The sequence below is a fragment of the Canis lupus genome, chromosome 9 (assembly GCF_003254725.2).
Source record: "Canis lupus dingo isolate Sandy chromosome 9, ASM325472v2, whole genome shotgun sequence".
NCBI classification, from domain to species: Eukaryota; Metazoa; Chordata; class Mammalia; order Carnivora; family Canidae; genus Canis; species Canis lupus.
In genome coordinates, this window is record NC_064251.1 from 53,058,916 (window position 1) to 53,076,275 (window position 17,360).

General features: G+C 50.8%; 1 protein-coding gene across 6 annotated transcripts in view; it reads right to left on the reverse strand.

Moving 5' to 3' along the window:
* Positions 1-17,360, reverse strand: part of CFAP77 (cilia and flagella associated protein 77) — a 150,744-nt gene that overhangs the window by 82,323 nt on the left and 51,061 nt on the right. The gene's annotated exons all lie outside the window — the stretch shown is intronic.

Consider the following 17,360-nt stretch of genomic DNA (forward strand, 5'->3'; position numbering starts at 1 on the left):
CCACGCTACCTGCCCCCACCAACCGCACCCCCCCTCCCCTGGCCCAGCCCAGAACAGGATGAGGGGCAGCCCAGAGGCAACAGCTCTCAAGTTGGAATGTGCAAAGGTCCTGGGGCAGGTGACATGGCCAGGCTGTTGGGCCATGTGAAGGTTGTAAGTACCTTCCCCACACGGGGATGCCTTGGAACCATCACCCTCTGTCTGCTGCAGAAGTGAAGAAAGAAACAAGGAAGAGAGCTAACATTTACTGAGCACCTCTTAAGTGTGGGGCTCATGCGATCTGATCTTATTTAGTAAACCTTTCTACTGAGCACTTACTCTGTCCTGAGAAATTCTTGTGCTTCCCCCCTGAACCCTGCTAATCCCACTTGGAGGTAGGCTTCCCATTCTACAGATGGGAAACCCGAAGGTTCACACCTGGCCAAGGCCACCCCAGTAGTAAATGGAATAGCCAAGGTAGATAACTCAGCTCTCCCAGACATGCTGACCCCCCAGCAGCGCTCTGAGGGAGGTCACATCATCGCCAGTGGACAGATGGGGAAGTCAAGGCTCAGGAAGAGAAGGGATCCGTGAATCCCTTTTAGCCCGCACGTGCAAGGCCCTCTGGCATTTCCCATGTCTGATAGTGGAATTCTAAGGAGTCTCCTGCAAAATCCTCAAGGTCTTTTAAGAGGCATGACGCCTTAGCTTTGCACCGCAGGGAAGTGTGAACCGTAGGAAGCTGTTCAAATATGGCCCAGTAGCTGGGATCCCTCCTGGTGGTTGAGGTGCTTGAGTCAAGAGGTGTTGGAGGTGGGAGCAGAATCGGGGCTCTGCATCAGACCACCCCGCCCTCCTCAGCAGCATTCAAACTGTGCCTTTTTTTGAGTTTCCTCTGTCACAACGTGGCTTGGCTGGAATACAGCTCTGGGTGACAGCTGTCCCCATCAGCAGACAGCTTCATTAAACCTCATTAAGATGTCATCCCTCGCTGCCTTATTTCCCGTCTCTCAGCTCTAATTAAAACCAGCTCTCTCCCTGTCCCAGGGGTCTCCGGATTCTCTGGGCTCCTTCTGCACTGAAGCTCCCTCTGCCACTTGCATGAGGGACCAGGCTCTGGAAACAGGCCCCGGATTGGGCTGGCCAGGCAGCCCCTCACCCCCCACCCCCTCACGGAAGCCCCCTCGGAGCAGGCACTGGTTGGCATGAGGACCACGGGGGTTTTCCAGGGGCAAGTACAGATGGCGCTCCCCTCCAGCTGCTACCTTGCTCTGAAGTCACCTGAGGGTAAGAAAGACCACCCCCCTAGCCCTAGAGCCTCACCGAAGCCGGTGCTCGTGAAACAACTTCACAACATGCGAGCTGGCCTTGCAATTCAAGTCTAAGAATTTCCCACCCAATATGCTTCTGAAAATCTGCAAATTTTTAACCAGCCCCTGTTTCCCAGCCAAGAGGTGAAAATGGGTGAAATCAGTTCACCTTTTATGTCTTGGTTGGCCCGGAACCAGATCTGACTCTAGATAAATGAACATTTCCAAGATGGGTTTCCAGTCTGGGAGCTCAGTGTGTGGGTTCTAGACTTACCTTAGATACTCAATCCATCCGGAGAAATCCCCGTAGAGGAATCCCTCCCTCTTCCTGGCAGCCACACAGAATGTAGTTCATTAACCCTCTAGCCCAGCGTCTGAACTAAATGAATGTTTGTCCGACAGTTGAAAAGCCTCCACTCACTTTCCTGCATCCTATTAAAGTGTAGTTACGTGAAATCCCACAGTTATTGCCTGGTAGTTATTAAATAAATATCTGTATATAGCTATACCCATGCATGCGTATGCACACACATACCATTGCGCTCATAGAGGGATAGTTCATTATTATAAAACAACTTAAGATCCTCGAATGAAAAGCACAATATAAATGCAAATTGTGATCCTGATTAGCATAGAGGATATTTATTTATTTCCATAATGAGAACCTCAGATAAACAATCATGTGAAATAAGGTGCATTATGCATCAAAGGACTCCGGCACCGTCTTAGAAGCCAGATTCTTTGAACCATGTGCATTGTGTGAGTGGCAGTTGAACACCGAATAATGATACTAAAAAGGCACACATGGGAAGACCACATCCATATATGATCAAAGGCATATAAAATAATGTCAAGTGAAAAAAAAACACAGCAGGTTTCAGAATTTTACATATACTATGGTTGCGAGCGTATAAAAAAAAGCTTCATTGAAAAAAATACTGGAAGGAAACTTAATGTAACTGATTGTGTGAGGGTATGTGGTTAGGGATAGGGGCCTTTGGAGAGGGTGCTGGGAGTTTACTTTTATAATTGAAAAAGTCGAATGGCAGAGTTAAAGCATAAGTTTCTATTTCCTATGCACCTGTCAAGGGCCACATTCAAACCAGTGTCAGTGTAATTGTGGGGGTTATAATGGGGGCCTAGCTGGCTGCTCCCCTGGTGGAGGGGAGGCCGCGAGCCAGGGTGAGGATGCAGGAAGCCGGCTTATTAATGTCACATAGAACAGAGGCCCAGCTCTGCCATTGCCCGTGTGACCTTGGGCAAGTCACTTAAACTGTCTGGCCCCTGCTTCCGCATCTGTAAAACTTCCCGGGGCTGCACTGAGTGTTTAGTGGGATCTGGCCCTAGCTGTGGCTTTGGCCACTGCTGCGGTTAGAGTTGGTTTTACTAGAGCAACTCCCCAGCTCAGGCCAAGGGGAGTCTCAGGCAGCGGGACACCTCTCCAGGCCCCATGGCACCTGCCCGGCCACCCTGCTCTCACGGCCAGCGCTGCATGTGTTTTGCAGCCGGCCTGCTTCCTCCATCTCCCTGGGGCGGCTCGGGCTCCCTTCTCCCTTCGTGCTGCGGGGACTGTTACTGCGACTGATGTATGGCCCTTGCAGTTGAGGCGGTCACAGTGACAGGGCCCCTGCGCTCCCTCCCCTCCCCCCGACAGCTTGAAACCAGGTCCTTCATTTGCATTTACATGATCTCGCTGTGCAGCTTATGAGATCGAGAGATTTATTTGCTACTTAGCTTGATGTTTGATTACACTCGGAGAAGGCGGTGAGCAGCAAAGTGCATGGATGCGTCTCTCGGAGCCTGCAGCCTCTGGGGGCCGGTAACTCAACAGCAGGTTTAGGCGGATGAGGGGGAAACGCGCAGCATTTTCAAAAGGCGAACGTGAGAGGCTGGGAGGAGAAACACCATGATCTCGATTTTTTTTTTTTTTTTTAATGAAAGCAATAGAAACTGGCTACGATGTCATCTGAATTATGAACAGCCCCAAGCCACTCTCTGAGGTGGCTCATTGTCCTGGAGCACACACTCACAGAAAGTTTTCCTCCCCGGCAAAAGCAGAGGCTCCTAAAAGAGAGGGTGCCCCCAAGGTAGGAAGGTGGCTAGGATGGCTTCTGCCCACTTGGCAGGGCTCCCAGACCTGAAAGTCAGGATTGACACTGGCGCTGCCAATTATACCCGTATGGTCCGGACCCCGAGCTCCTCATCTGTAAAATGGGGCAAACGACCCCAGCTCTCTAGTCTGCGGCTGAGATGAGTGAACAACCATGTGTTTGAGTTGACCACAAACCATGGTGACACAGAGCTGATGCCCAATAAACTGGCTGTTTAAGGAAGAAACAAGGAATAAAGCTAAATGCTCCCATGGAGAGAAGTCCCTCACTGTCATGCTTTGCAGTCACCTGTCACTTGTGTGTTTTGTGGGTGGTGCACGATGGGAACTGGCAGGCCCACTCCAGATGCCCACATCTGGGGCAGACTCGAGGAAGGCAAGCTTGTTCTCATAGTAGTCTGAGCCCAGGCATAATGAGGAGTGGAGAGCTGCCGCCGCCAGCCTGTACCCTGTGGCCTTCCAGATCCAAACAGAAATTGTTTGGAACGTTACAGAGACATTACCATTTGGCCATCTTGGGACCAAACCGCTTGGGTTAGGATTCTAGCTTCTCAACTCTGTGTGACTTTTGAGCAAGTCACTTAACCTCTGAGCCTATAAAATAGGTACAATGAGAGTACCTAGCTCATAGGGTTATTGGGGCATTTCATAATGCAGGGCAAGTTCTAAGCAGAGGTTCTTTTTTTTTTATTTTATTTTTGATAGTCACAGAGAGAGAGAGAGAGAGAGAGAGAGGCAGAGACACAGGCAGAGGGAGAAGCAGGCTCCATGCACCGGGAGCCCGACGTGGGACTCGATCCCGGGTCTCCAGGATCGCGCCCTGGGCCAAAGGCAGGCGCTAAACCGCTGTGGCACCCAGGGATCCCCTGAGCAGAGGTTCTTAATAAAAAGTAGGCATACTAGCTAGTGGTCTTCATGAGCCTCTCCACTATTCTGAATTATCAGCAACTCTGTCTGCATTTGTGTCCATAGAGAACGAGTCATAAGATTCATATGTCCATTTGATGGCTCTTCAGAAAGTTAAACATAGAATTACCAGATGACCCAGCAATTCCACTCCTAGGTACATACCCAAAGACATTGAAAGCAGGTACTCAAGCTAATATATGTTCACAACAGCATTATTTACAGTTGCCAAAAGATGGAAACCAGCCAGAGGTCCATCAACCAATGAGTGGATAATAAAATGAGCTAGATCCATACAGTAAAATATTAGTCAGCCATAAAAAGGCATGGAGTCCTCATACGTGCTACAATGTGCTCAAACCTTGAAAGCATTACACTAAAGGAAACGAAGCCCCAAGATAAAAGCCACAGAGTGTGTGATTCCATCTATGTGAAATGTCCAGAACAGGCAAATCCACAGACAAAGAAGGTAGATTAGTGATTGCCCGAGAACAGGGCAAGAGGAGGATGGGAGTGACTGGTTAATGGGTATGGGATTTCCTTTTGCGGTCTTGCCACTAGACAGGCAGTTGTTGACATTGTGGATGTGCTACATAGCCCTGAATACACTTACAAATGACTAATGGTGAATTCTATGTAAATTTTGCCTCAATAAAATGAAAAATTGATATGTCCACAGGAAAGATATGCCATGCTTCCCACCCAAGCAATTTGGGAAACTCCTCTCTCTTTGGGATGAGAAAGAAAAGAAATGCAAATATCTATCTCACCACGACACATTGGAAAGTTGGAAAACATCCCTCCATCTTAAGGAAGTAAGCTTGCGTGGCATGGGTAGGTGGTGTCTCCGCCAGGACTCAAATAGTTAAGCCAGGTCCCATGTGGTTTCGTTGCTCTCTGAGGTAGTCTGTATGGCAAAGCCGGTGAAGGCACATCTATGAGAGGCTTTTGAGAGCTTCACGAAGTAGTTGTTCCAAAGCAGGCCAAGGGCCAGTGGAACTTGATGGATTTCACTTGACATTATGTACCATCTAATGGTGGAGAGGGAGTACTGGACCGTGCAAACGGAGACCTGGGAGCTGGTGCCCGACCACCTTGCCTGCTCCCCGTGGCCCCTGCCTCATCTATACTGAGAGACACTAGGAGATCAGTGACCTTCCCACCAAGTGCCACAAGTCCCCTGTGGCTCAGAGAGGAGCTCGGGGTACCTGAAGAGGAGAGGAGAGGTTCCCCAGTGTATGAAGCCCTCATCCTGAACCAGCCAGGCGCCCACTATCATACAAGTTTTATTCACAGGGGGGTCTCCACATCAGATTTCTTTTGCAGAGCGGGCTCTAAGACTTTCAGGAAAAAAAAATGGGACTCCTTCAGCGAGGCCATCTCGGGAGTCCTCACCAGGTCCACCTGGTGCAAGGCAGATGGGATCTGAATCCAGACTCTGATCCTTCTCACCAAGTGACTGTGTGACCCCTTGGAGTCTCAGTTTGCCATCATTCATGAAACAGGGATAACCATCCCCACCTTGAGTGGAGAGACCAGATTTAGAGAGATACCTGAGTCTGAAGAGTCAAGGGGTGAGAGGTGCGCAGTAGGTGTGCACCAGCTGGGATGGGCTCTTCCTTCCCCTTCTCCAGCGCACCACTGCCTCAGTAAAGGGAAGAAACACGTCTGTGCTGACTTTGATGTGGCGTCCAACAAGCACAGGAGCACGCTTCCAGACTGCTGAGGAGTAAGGAATAGACCAGGAGCCACTCCGCCAACAGGGAGCCGTCAGCATGATGGATAAATGACATATTCATCTGGTTACTTGGTCACCTCAGCAGCCAAGGGTCAAAGACAGAGGACTGCAGGACCACAGACCCAAGAAGGAGGCTCCCCACCAAAAAAAAAAAAAAAAAAAAAAAAAAAAAAAGAGAGAGAGAGAGAAGAAAGAAAAAGAAAAAGCAGAGAATGATCTATGTACTTTTCAAAACTTAAAACAGAAATCAAAGGAGAACTGAACTGTTTTAAGTTTTGACAGCTGCAAGGATCATTCTGTTTGGTTACTCTATTTATGTTTTCATTTTCTTTATAGATTCATTGAAAATCGCATCATGTAATAGGGAAGAAAAATGTTCAGTATTTCCCGCCCCCCCCACATACACCCTTGTTCCTTCCCGAGAACAGATGAAAACGCCAGCTCCAGTGACTTCTGTTTTGATGTATATTTCATAATATCTCATTGATTGTAAGTTTTATTTCCATGTCAATAAAAAACTGGTATTGTAATAAATGAGAAGGAGTTTAACACAAAATGGCAGCTGACCTGTTAGCAGAGCATGTAGCAGAAACGGAGGAAGAGGCTCTAGGATGAAGCCTGTTAATAAGGATGGGTATTGATTGCAGTGTGGAGCCGGATGGCTGGGGGACAGGGCCCCACTGCTCCCCCCTCCATGCAACTGTGGGCTTGTTTTCTGGTTGGCTCCGGGCCGCTGCTCATACAAAGTGATGTGGGGACCCAAGCAATGCATCACCCCTCCAGCACGGGCAGTGGCGGCAACTTGCAGGGAGCAGGGCACAGTGCTCGGTACCTGGGAGCATACGGAGATGGATAATAATCTGGTTTGGGATGAAGGAGTGTCAGGGAGTGAGTGCAGGCGTTTGGGCTGACCTCAAGGGGCACTGACGCACAAGCTGCAGGGGGTGCCTCTTGGCCAGGGCTGTACCCGAGGGAAATCCTTCACAGTGTGAGGCTGTCCAGAGGCTTATGGGGGAGGGACCACCATCCAGAAGGGGAAGAAAGCACAGGAGCCCAGGGTGGGGGAAGGCAATGGAGACGGGCTTCCGTGTCCAGGTGATGTGGCTCAGAACAGGGCAGGGTGCCTGGCTCTGCTGGCTCCGCTGGGCGGCAGCAGTTTGGAGTCTTAAACATGGAACATGAGACTATTTGGGGTCTTATGAACTTGAGGCTCTGTTTGATCAATGGCTAGCAGATGCTGGTGTCATTTAGAGGGCCATGCAGGGAATGCCTGGGTGGCTCAGCAGTTGAACATCTGCCTTTGGCTCAGGGCGTGATCCCAGTCCAGGGATTGAGTCCCGAATCTAGCTCTCTGTGAGGAGCCTGCTTCTCCCTCAGCCTGTGTCTCTGCCTCTCTCTCTCTCTCTGTCTCTCATGAATAAATGAATAAACAAAATCTTTTTAAAAATTCTAAAAAATTTTTTTTTAATTAGAGAGCTATGCAGGCCCTAAATGGCTAAAAATTTACAATCGATGAGATATTTTGAAATATACATTTAGGCAGGCCCTAAATGGCTAAAAATCTGCTTGTTCGGGCTGTTTTTAAAACAACTGGGTATGTGAAGTGTTGGTGCCAATGGGCTTTTGAGCTGAGGAGTCTCAGCCTGCTATGAAGAAGTATACCTCCCAGGGACCCAGATCCACCATCAGTCACATCTCCATCATCCACTCCTGGGTCCCCACCAACTCCTAGCTTAACTGTCACGGCCTCCGGACTCTGCATCCCTGAGTCGAAGCCTCTGTGACATGATCTCACTTTCCTCCCTGGACCCACCTCACTATAGCCAACCAATCATTTGGGTGGTGGTCTTGGCCACAGCTCACTCAATGGCACATCAGTGGCATGAGCACCAGGCAGCTCTGTTCCATTTACTACAGTGTCCCCAGTACTGGGCACACAGTAAATCTTTTTTTAAGAATTTATTTATTTATTAATGAGAGACAGAGAGAGAGAGGCAGGGACATAGGCAAGAGGGAGAAGCAGGCTCCCTGCAGGAAGCCCAATGTAAGACTTGATCCCAGGACCCTGGGATCATGACCTGAGCTGAAGGCAGATGCTCAACCGCTGAGCCACCCAGGTGTTCCCACAGTAGGTCTTCAACGAACACTTCAGGACTGTTCACATGACTAAGTATCAATGAGTCGTGCAGGCGGCTGCTGTTCTGGAAGCTCATGGAAAGATTGCTCCTCCCAGGCCTGACTTGTCAGTATGGCATCTGTTCCCAGATTCTCCAGGGAGTTGAGCTCTGAGGGCAAAAAGTGGAAAAGACCAGTCCTGCCCCGCAGTGGGCCCCATGGAAGGGTCACAGTTCCTGCAGTTGGTGAGAACACCAGAGCCTGGGCAGTTTCCCACTTGTGACAATGACATGAGGTGGGGGAGGCTGAGGGCTAAAGAGAGGGTCAGTCCAGGAGGGCAGCCCAGAGGAGGTTCCTTCTCCCCTGCTCTGGCTTCAGGGATCCCATCCATAGAGTGAGAGGGAAGATGAGCTGATTTCTAGGACTTCCTCCAGCTCTGCCTTTCTCTCTCCGGAGCATGCCTGGATCCCCGTCACCCCGATCCACATCATCCAGGTCTTTTGTTCAGGAAGGCAGAGCAGCCAGCAAGAAAGCTTCAGAGCTAGCGTGATCTGGGCCCAGTGTGGACGCTCCTGTTTGTTAGCTCATGCCTGGGCGAGGAGAGAGGCCTCAGCGCCCCTCACGCAGTAAGCTCAGGGAACAGGGACGAGTGGCACTAATTAGAGAGACCTGATGGCGCCTGTCCCACTTCCACATGCCGCCCGGGGCTCACACCACCCACCCGCCCTCAACCCGAGTGACCAACGTGAAGCCAACTGGGCCACCCTGGGACGGGACTGCGCTGGCTTCTCCAGCACACACGGCAGCCACTCTGAGAACCTTCCCCGGTTTGTGGGAAGCCTTCTTAGATGCTGAGCTGCACCGCGGGCAATGGATGGAGGGCGTGTGAGCAACATGGGAATGAAGGCCCTGGATCCGCCAAACCCAGGCCCCCAGCCTCTGGCATCTGCATCTGCAGGTGAACATTGCAGATGTCCCGGCTCCAGCTCCTCGCTTGGGAGGAGGGAATGAGCGATGGGAAAAGAGATCCGAGCTCCCCTGAAGGCGCCTGCTGATCGATATTAACGGAGGATGAGGGCCGTGCTATAAATGATTTAATGGGTGGCTTCTCACACACGATAGGGCTGAATAACTCAGGTAAAGATTTCAAATATATGGCATAATTGCTACATGTGAAATCTGTTTGTACTTAGCTTTTAGTCTTGGAAATTACCAAGCTCTGTGCTGCTCCTACAATTAATCATTAAAGAATTAAGAGGGAGAATACTCATTATTGTAAAAGACTCCGGCGATGGTCTTGATCCAACTTATAAAATAGACAGATTTGGTGCAACTGAATAATTTTCCTCTTCTCTGAACAAAATCAGGAATGCTAGTCATACTCCCTGGCTGGAGTGAATGCTTACAAACTCGTACAGACCAGCCTATAATTACCAAAATAGAAAAAGAACAGCATTTTGTAATGAATGACAAGCTGCTGAGCGGAAATCTAATTTGGTCTAATTAAGCAGCCTTTTGTGAGGATTTGTCTTTAGATGAAAAGAGGGAGCGGAGGAGATCTAAATGCAAATGAACTCCATCATTTTGGTGTTAAAGGGCCAGGCCCAGACCTCTCTTCCTCAGACGATGACTTCTCTCCTTGTCACCCAAGCCCACGAGCACCCCACCTGCCTTGTCCCTCGTCCCTCATATCTTTCCAAACAGGACACCTCGAGAACTCTCAGGGAGCTTTTGCTTGTTCAGGAGCAAATTTTCTTTTGCCCAAAGTAATAAAAGCCAATGGAGTTGTGCTGATTAGAGGAGTCTAATCTGCTGTTCTCCAAGGGGGCACTTTCTGAAGCCCGGAGGGTGGAATGCACACCAGTGCCATCAGCAGCACGGAGCAACTCGCGGGGGAAGCACCCCTGCATGGGCCGGAGTGCCCCCCAGGTCAGCCACCTCACAGGCTCGGTCAGCCATGCAGGTGGACTCTGGCCCACAGAGGTAAGAAGGTGCACCTTGCCTCTCCGCCTCACACCAGGTCTTCAGGGATGAGCAGAGGCCAAAAGTGTGGCTGCCATTCGTGGGGGTTCCCAAGACCATCTCCAGCTCAGACACTGACCAGAAGGAACCACCGATCTCAGAAAAGCCACTGTTCTCACGGTCACGGTTTATGGACACAGACTGAACCAGCAGGTGAGGTAGGAGCCAGCAGTATTCTCCTCTGCCCCCCGGAGTTGTGTGGATATCATTTACTCCTCCCAGCTTGGAGGTGTGACCATCCTTACAGAGCATCGCCTACCAAGGAAGCTCCCCAAGCCTCTGTGTCCAGAGTTTTACTGGGAGCTGGTCACAGAGACGGGCTGATCACTGGGATGGCTCATCTTAGTCTCCAGCCCTTCCAGAGCTCCATGACGCCGTGTGGCCCGAGGCCCCCACCAGAAGTCACACTGTTAGCGTGGACCCACTGGCTCAGCCCAACCTCAGCTAAGCCAGACGTTCTCATGAGGAAGGACATTCCAAGGGCTGAGAGCTTAGAGGTTTGCCTCCAAGGAGCCGGGGCCTCATCCTTTCTTTGGAACTTGAGAGGGTAGGGACATCCCCAACCTGCTGGGTTAACCCTTTATTGCCCAGTGGTGATACCCTACTCACAGCCACCGCCAGTGGAAGGGGCAGAGTGGTAAGACCTGACCAGGGTGGGTGGATGAGAAGAGAAAAACAGAATACACTGCCTGACTCTGCCGCCACAATCTCCCATCTCCGCTCTCCAACTTGTGTTCAAAGGAATTGCAAACGTCTTGGCTTCTTTATGGTTCCAAGAGGAGCAAGTTGAATGAGGGAGAGGCAGGAGGCCATGGCAGGTCGCCCTCGGCAGCCCCCTCTGTATGACCACAGGTTCAGACCAAGAATGCCCCCCAGACTGCCAGTGTGAGTCAGTGGCCCCTGCTTCTCTGCACCCCCAGATGCCTGCCCTGGCATTCAGGTTGCCCGAGGGGGGGGAAGCCAGGAGGGACCAAGCAGAATGCAGGGTGAGTGAGCACAGAGCATGCATCCTGGGGGGAGACACAGGAGATGGGGAGACACAGGAAACGGGGAGACACAGAAGACACGAACTCCTTCCTGTGTTGAGTGCTGTTACGGGTGCTGGTTTCGGATCCCCAAATTCATATGTTGAAACCTAATCCCTAGGGTGATGGCTTTTGCAAGTGGGGCCTTTGGGAGGTGATTAGGTCATGAGGGCAGAGTCCCTCTGAATGGGATCAGCGCCCTTCTAAGAAAAGGCCGGAAGGTTAGCTTGCTCCTTTTCCATGTGTGTGGCCACAAGGAGAAGCCAGCCAGCCGTGAACCCCGGGAAGAAGGCATTCCCCAAGAACCCGATTGTGCCGGCACTCTGACCTGGGAAAAATAAATGTTTATTGCTTAAGGGCGCCCTCCCCACACCCCAGGCCAGTCTGTGGCAATTTGTGACAGCAGCCCGAGCTGGCTCAGACAAGCACACACAGCTCCTGGAAGTCAAGGAAGTACTCTGTGCCCCATGCCTTGGTCAGGGAAGTGCTTGACACCCAGGGACCCTCAGTGACTGTCTCTGACCTGACCTCTCATTGAGAACTGTGCCCCCACCTCTCCTCATCTCCACCCCCCTTAGTGTTCCTCCACAGCACTTACCAACCATGTATTTTACTGATGAATTGTGCTCACCAACTGTCTCTTCCCCGTAACACATGAGCTTGCAGGGGTCATTCTGCTGCTGCTGCTCGAGGCTCTATCTCCAGTGCCTAGAATAGTTTTGGGCGTATCGTAGGTGCTCAAATCTTTGTCGAAGGATAGATGGATGAATGAATGAATTCTCACTGTATCCTACAAAGCAGGTCTGTGCTTATCCCAGTGACACAGATTAGTGCTCAGCGGTGACATGCGCACCCAGGCCCACCCAGCTAATGGCCAGGGGCTGGGAGGTTGGGAGGCCAGGGATGCCTGATTCTGGCCTCCCTCCTGCTAAGGCCTCTACTGTGTACTGCAGCCTCTTCACCAGCCTGCAGCACAGACACAACAGTCAGCTTGGTAGGAAGTGGGCACAAGAGACTGCTCGTGTCTCCAGCTGTCCCTGGGCCTGCAGTCAGTGTCACAGCCTGGACAGGTCAGGAAGCCCTCCATTGCCCTCAGACATCTATTAGTTTTCCGGGGCTGCTGCAACAAATTGCCACAAACTTGGTGGCTTAAAACCACAGAAATTTGCTTTCACCCAGTTCTGGGAGCTACAAGTCTGAAATCAAGGTGTCCGCAGAATTGCTTCCTTCCAGGGGCACTCAGAAAAATGTGCTCTGTGTCCCTCTCTGAGCTTCTGGTGGCCCCAGCAATCCTTGGCAGACCCTGGCTTGAGGGGGTCTCCCTCCACCCTCTGCCCCCGAGTCATTGGGCCTCTTCCTCCTATGTGTCTATGCTTCACACCTCCCCCCAACACTTTCCCTTACAAGGACACTGGTCATTAGAACTGGGGCTCACCCAAAATCCAGGAAGATATCATCTTAAGATCCTTAACTCAATGATATCTGCAAAGACCCTATTTCCAAATAAGTTCCCATTCACAGGTACTGGGGATTAGGACTAGGACAAATCCTTTTGGGGGACACATTCGGCCCTCCACACCCTCCAATGATATGGCACAGCAATGACACCCACATGACTAATGCATGGGACGGGGCATGGGGGCACCTATCAATGCACAGCCCTGATCAAACAGATGTCAGGGAACCACCTCAGGTGCCAAGCAGTGTATCAGGATAAGCCAGACCCCATCTTCTGGGGCTGATGTGTGTGTGACCCTTATTACAGCTCACGGGGAGACAGGAGCTCAAATAGGTAGATAAGCAAGGTTCTAGGGGCCCAGAAGCTGAAAGAAGTGCACCACCCACCCTCCCAGGATGCTGTGGGATCACGTGGGGAAGATTTCCCAGAGCATGTGGTATGTGAAGTAGGAGTGAAGGGAGAAGTGGGTTTTTCTAGTGGTAACATGCCAGGGGCATTCCTGGAAGCATGTGGCCACAGAGACCACGTGGAGGCTGGGACACGCAGAATCCCGTGGCACATCGGCATCATAAGTACATCCGGCTGTGGGGGTGCTGAGGAGGGATCGGGCTTGTCTACCCTCCAGCTAAGGGGCAGACTTCCCGGGAGAGGCAGCATTTCAGGACTGGGAAAGCTGACCAACAGGATACGGGTAGCATCTCACAGCGTGTGCCCAGGCCGTGGCCTGTACAGTTGCGGGTCAGTGGTCGTGGGACGATCAGCAAACAGCAGTTAGGAGAGTCAGACTGGTAGCACAGCAGAGCCTGGGAGGCAGGGGGTCCCCAGGAGTCTGGCTTGACGCTCCAGTGGGGGGACAATAAGAGTCTGAATTGAGAGGCACGTGGTCAGTGCAGGACATCTGAGCTGGTCAGTCTCGAGAATCTCCAAAGGTGATTCAGTGCAGAGAAAGCTGCAGGCTGATGTCACGCGGCCTCTTTATTTTTCCTGCCCCTAACCTATCCCCTTCTCCCTGCCCAGCTCCCCAGGAGCTCTCCTTAGCCGGGGGCATTCAGGACTGGCGAGCACTAGGGACATTTGGAGAAGATTCTCTGCTCTGCCCCACAGCGGGCCTCCTCCCCACCCCAGAGTCCCCTTGGCAGTGAGACTGGAGCCCTCCTGCATCCTGTGACATTCTCCGCTGCAGACCAGGTTTAGAGTCAGGCCTCACTGGTGCACGTGACTCTTAAAGAACAATAATTAAATATTTGCTCTTGCCCAGATTTTTTTCATTCCTCGTGATGCATGATGTCCAGACTGGGCTCTCCCAGCTACCCGGGGAATCTGTTCTTTTCAGAATGTCAGAAAAGCCTCATTTTAAAGAATGGGGAACAAACTTCAAAGGAGAGTCCCAGCCTTTGCTGGAAAGCTTCAAATGCCATCCCTGCCCCCTCGAAGACCTAAGACTCCGTTAATGCTGCTGCCGGCATGTAGGAAAAGTCTTTTTGTACGGAAATGTCAACCCCTTTCCAACAATAAAATGGTTAAAAGTTTTCCTCTTAAATGATGTGCTTCCTCAATGTAAAACAATCTCAGAAGGACAGAGCATCTTTACTATTCTACACCCCAGAATTCCCCTAAGAAATCAAATATAATCCTCTTTAAGAAGCTTTAAATAATTTTGAGCTTTCTTATTGACTTATTAAAAAGCAGCTTAAAACACGCCTTCAATGCAATCCTTTTACAAGGGTCAGGGATATAAAATTTGAAGAAATATAATTAGTAGATCAGTTGGAAAGGCATAAGCAGTCAGATCCAATTTTGACTATTTCAGAGAAACACCCCCAACCAGCCTGCCCTGGGACGAGGGTGCCATTTCTCCTGCCTTTGTCCTTTATCCTTGCATGAATCATCATGAATTTCGAAATTCCCTAATGATTCTCTGCCCAGAGGAATCTGCTGCCACAAACCTACTCACGTTTCCCCTGGCAGCCCATTCCCGGCAGCTCGTAGTTGTCTGTGAGCTTTCCTCTGGTCCTAATGACTGAACTTTTCAGAAACCCCTTTGTTAAGAGCTTCAAAGGGCTTAGAACATTCCCACGGTGGCCTTTGATCCCTGGCATCCTTGAGCAATAGGAACCCGGCTCAGCAAGTGCACTTTGAACCACCACGTTCTTCCCAGGCCACTGGAGCCATACTCCTTCCTGGGATGAATGGAGCCAGTCACGGTTCGATAATTCTCATGTTTGAGCGAATGAATGAACAGGTGAGCGAACGAAAGCCCAAAGCCTTCCTGAGTGTATGATTGTCCAGCAGAAAGCCACACAGATGGGAACTAGGAAAATTCGACTTTTCCTGGGGAAGGCATCCGCTGGACCACATGTATTCCCTATTTAAATAAAAAGAGATAATCTCTCTTAAAAGGCACAACACAGTTCATTTTTAGAGCCAAGCAAGAGTTTTGTCAAATGCAAACCCTTACAAGAGCCAATCCCCAATTCTAAAAACGAACTCTGACACACGCAGGCACCCCAACCACGACTCCAGGGCAGGTGATGGACTCAGGTTTATCAGAGGAGGAACCGACATGATCAGTGGGACCCTCTGAACCTGGATCGTCAGCGCCAGCTCCTGTGGCAGCTGGGAGCCATGCAGCAGGGCCGGGAGCCACTGCACCAGGGCCGGGAAAGCTCCCGGGATGTGTCCACGGGCTGTCCAGTTTTCACACATTGGGTTGGGCCTGGAAGGGCTCTCTCTAGACACAAGTTGTCATCCTGACCTGCATGCAGTTTGGAAGTTTAATGTGTAGGCTAGGAGCCACGGCTGCCTGGTGAAATCCAAGCTCTGTTGCTTCCCAGCTGAGAGACCTTGAGCACACGACTGCCCCCCTCTTTTTTTTTTTTAAAGATTCCATTTTTATTTATTTGACAGAGAGATAGAGCCAGAGAGCACAAGCAGGGGAAATGGCAGGGGGAGAGGGAGAAGCAGGTCTCCCGCTGAGTGGGGAGCCTGACACAGGGCTCGATCCCAGGACCCAGGATCATGACCCGAGCCAACGTCAGACACTCAACTGACTGAGTCACCCAGGCGCCCCGACTGCCCCCCTCTTTGCTTCAGAGTTCCCAGTTAGAAAGTGGGGATGCAGATAGGAACTTCCTCGGAGGGTGGTTATGAGCATCCGAGAAGAGAACACAAAGCGACTGGTGGTATGGGTGCAAACCCAGAAAACACTAGCAATCTCATGCAGCTCAGTCCCATTGGTAACTTGCCCAGCGTCTGCACCCACCAAAGCCTCGGGAGAAGGGAGCCGGTATGGCTATGCTCGCGTTCCCATCTGCCGTGCTTGGTCCAAGTACCCACCAAAGGGCCGGTCACATTGCCGCCCTGAGCAGCCTGGCATTTCCATCCTACAGTAAGGAACCTTGCAAATAACCCAAAATAACTAGCCCATATTGACAGACAATATCTACTATCAGGTGTGTGCCAGGCATTGTGCTCCGTGCTGGGTGTACTGAAATGAGAGACACAATTCTCGGTGCCCCCAAAACTTATAATTTTCTGGGGTACAGAAAGAAGGAAATGGGTGGGCATGGGGCAGAGTCATGGGAGCCATTGCAGGGGTCTGTTTGGGTGCTGGGCTCCAAGGCCAGATTTAGCAAAACAAAACAAAAAAACAAGCCATCTAGCTAAATTCAAATTTCAGATAAACAATGAAAAAATTTTTAGTAGAAATGTGTCCCAATTATTACGTGGGACATACTTATTATTTATTCATTGTTTATCACAGATTCAAATGTGACTGAACAGCCTGTATTTTATCTGGCAGCCCTCGCTGGGTAGAAATGACATGAAGGGAGCCCTAGTTCACCCTGAGGGGAGGGCCAGAGGCTGTGGGCATCCTCATGAGTAGTCATTCAGAAGCTAGTAATGACCCCCGGCACATCACCAAGCGATCGGGGTACATGTTTGTCTTAGACTGTCAGACTGCTTTAACAGAATACATCAGACCTTTACTTTCACAGTTCTGGAAGCTGGTGAGTCCAAGATCAAGACACCAGCACTTTGGCTGGGTTGAGAACCCTCTGTGGTTGCATACAGCTCACTTCTTGCCATGTCTTCACATGGCAGCAAGAGGGTGAGGGAGCTCTCTGAGGTCCGTTTTATAAGGGCACAAATCCCGACAATGAGGGCTCCTCCTTCATGATGAATCACCTCTCAAGGAGCCCCCCTTCCTAATACTATCACCTTGTGGGTTAGGATTTCAACATATGAATTTGGGAGAACAAACACAGTCCGCTGTAGCATATCTTTCAGGTAAAAATCATGCTCCCCCTAAAACAGAATGACCTGAGGTCGACTGGGCTTCCCAGCACCAACCTTCCTATTTATGGCACAATGTCAACGCGTCCCAGAGTAGAAGCAACATGCAATTTTGAAAAGCAGCTTTAGACATCTGTGCAGGAACTGAGGGCATGGTCGTTGACTTGGGGTGGTTGTGGGGTCTATAGAAAGTGATTGAAAGGAGAGAGCGAGCGGATCTCGTTGCAGGGGCCCAAGAGTACTGTGGGCAGATGGGGCGCTCCAGGATGACATCAACACTTTCTGCTCGGGGACTCTGTCCCCTGCCATAGAGTTCCGGGGAGCTGGGCTTGTGGCCACCTCCTCTAGATCATTTTCTGGGAGCCCCTCCAGCTTCTCCATCTTGTTCAGCATCATTTCC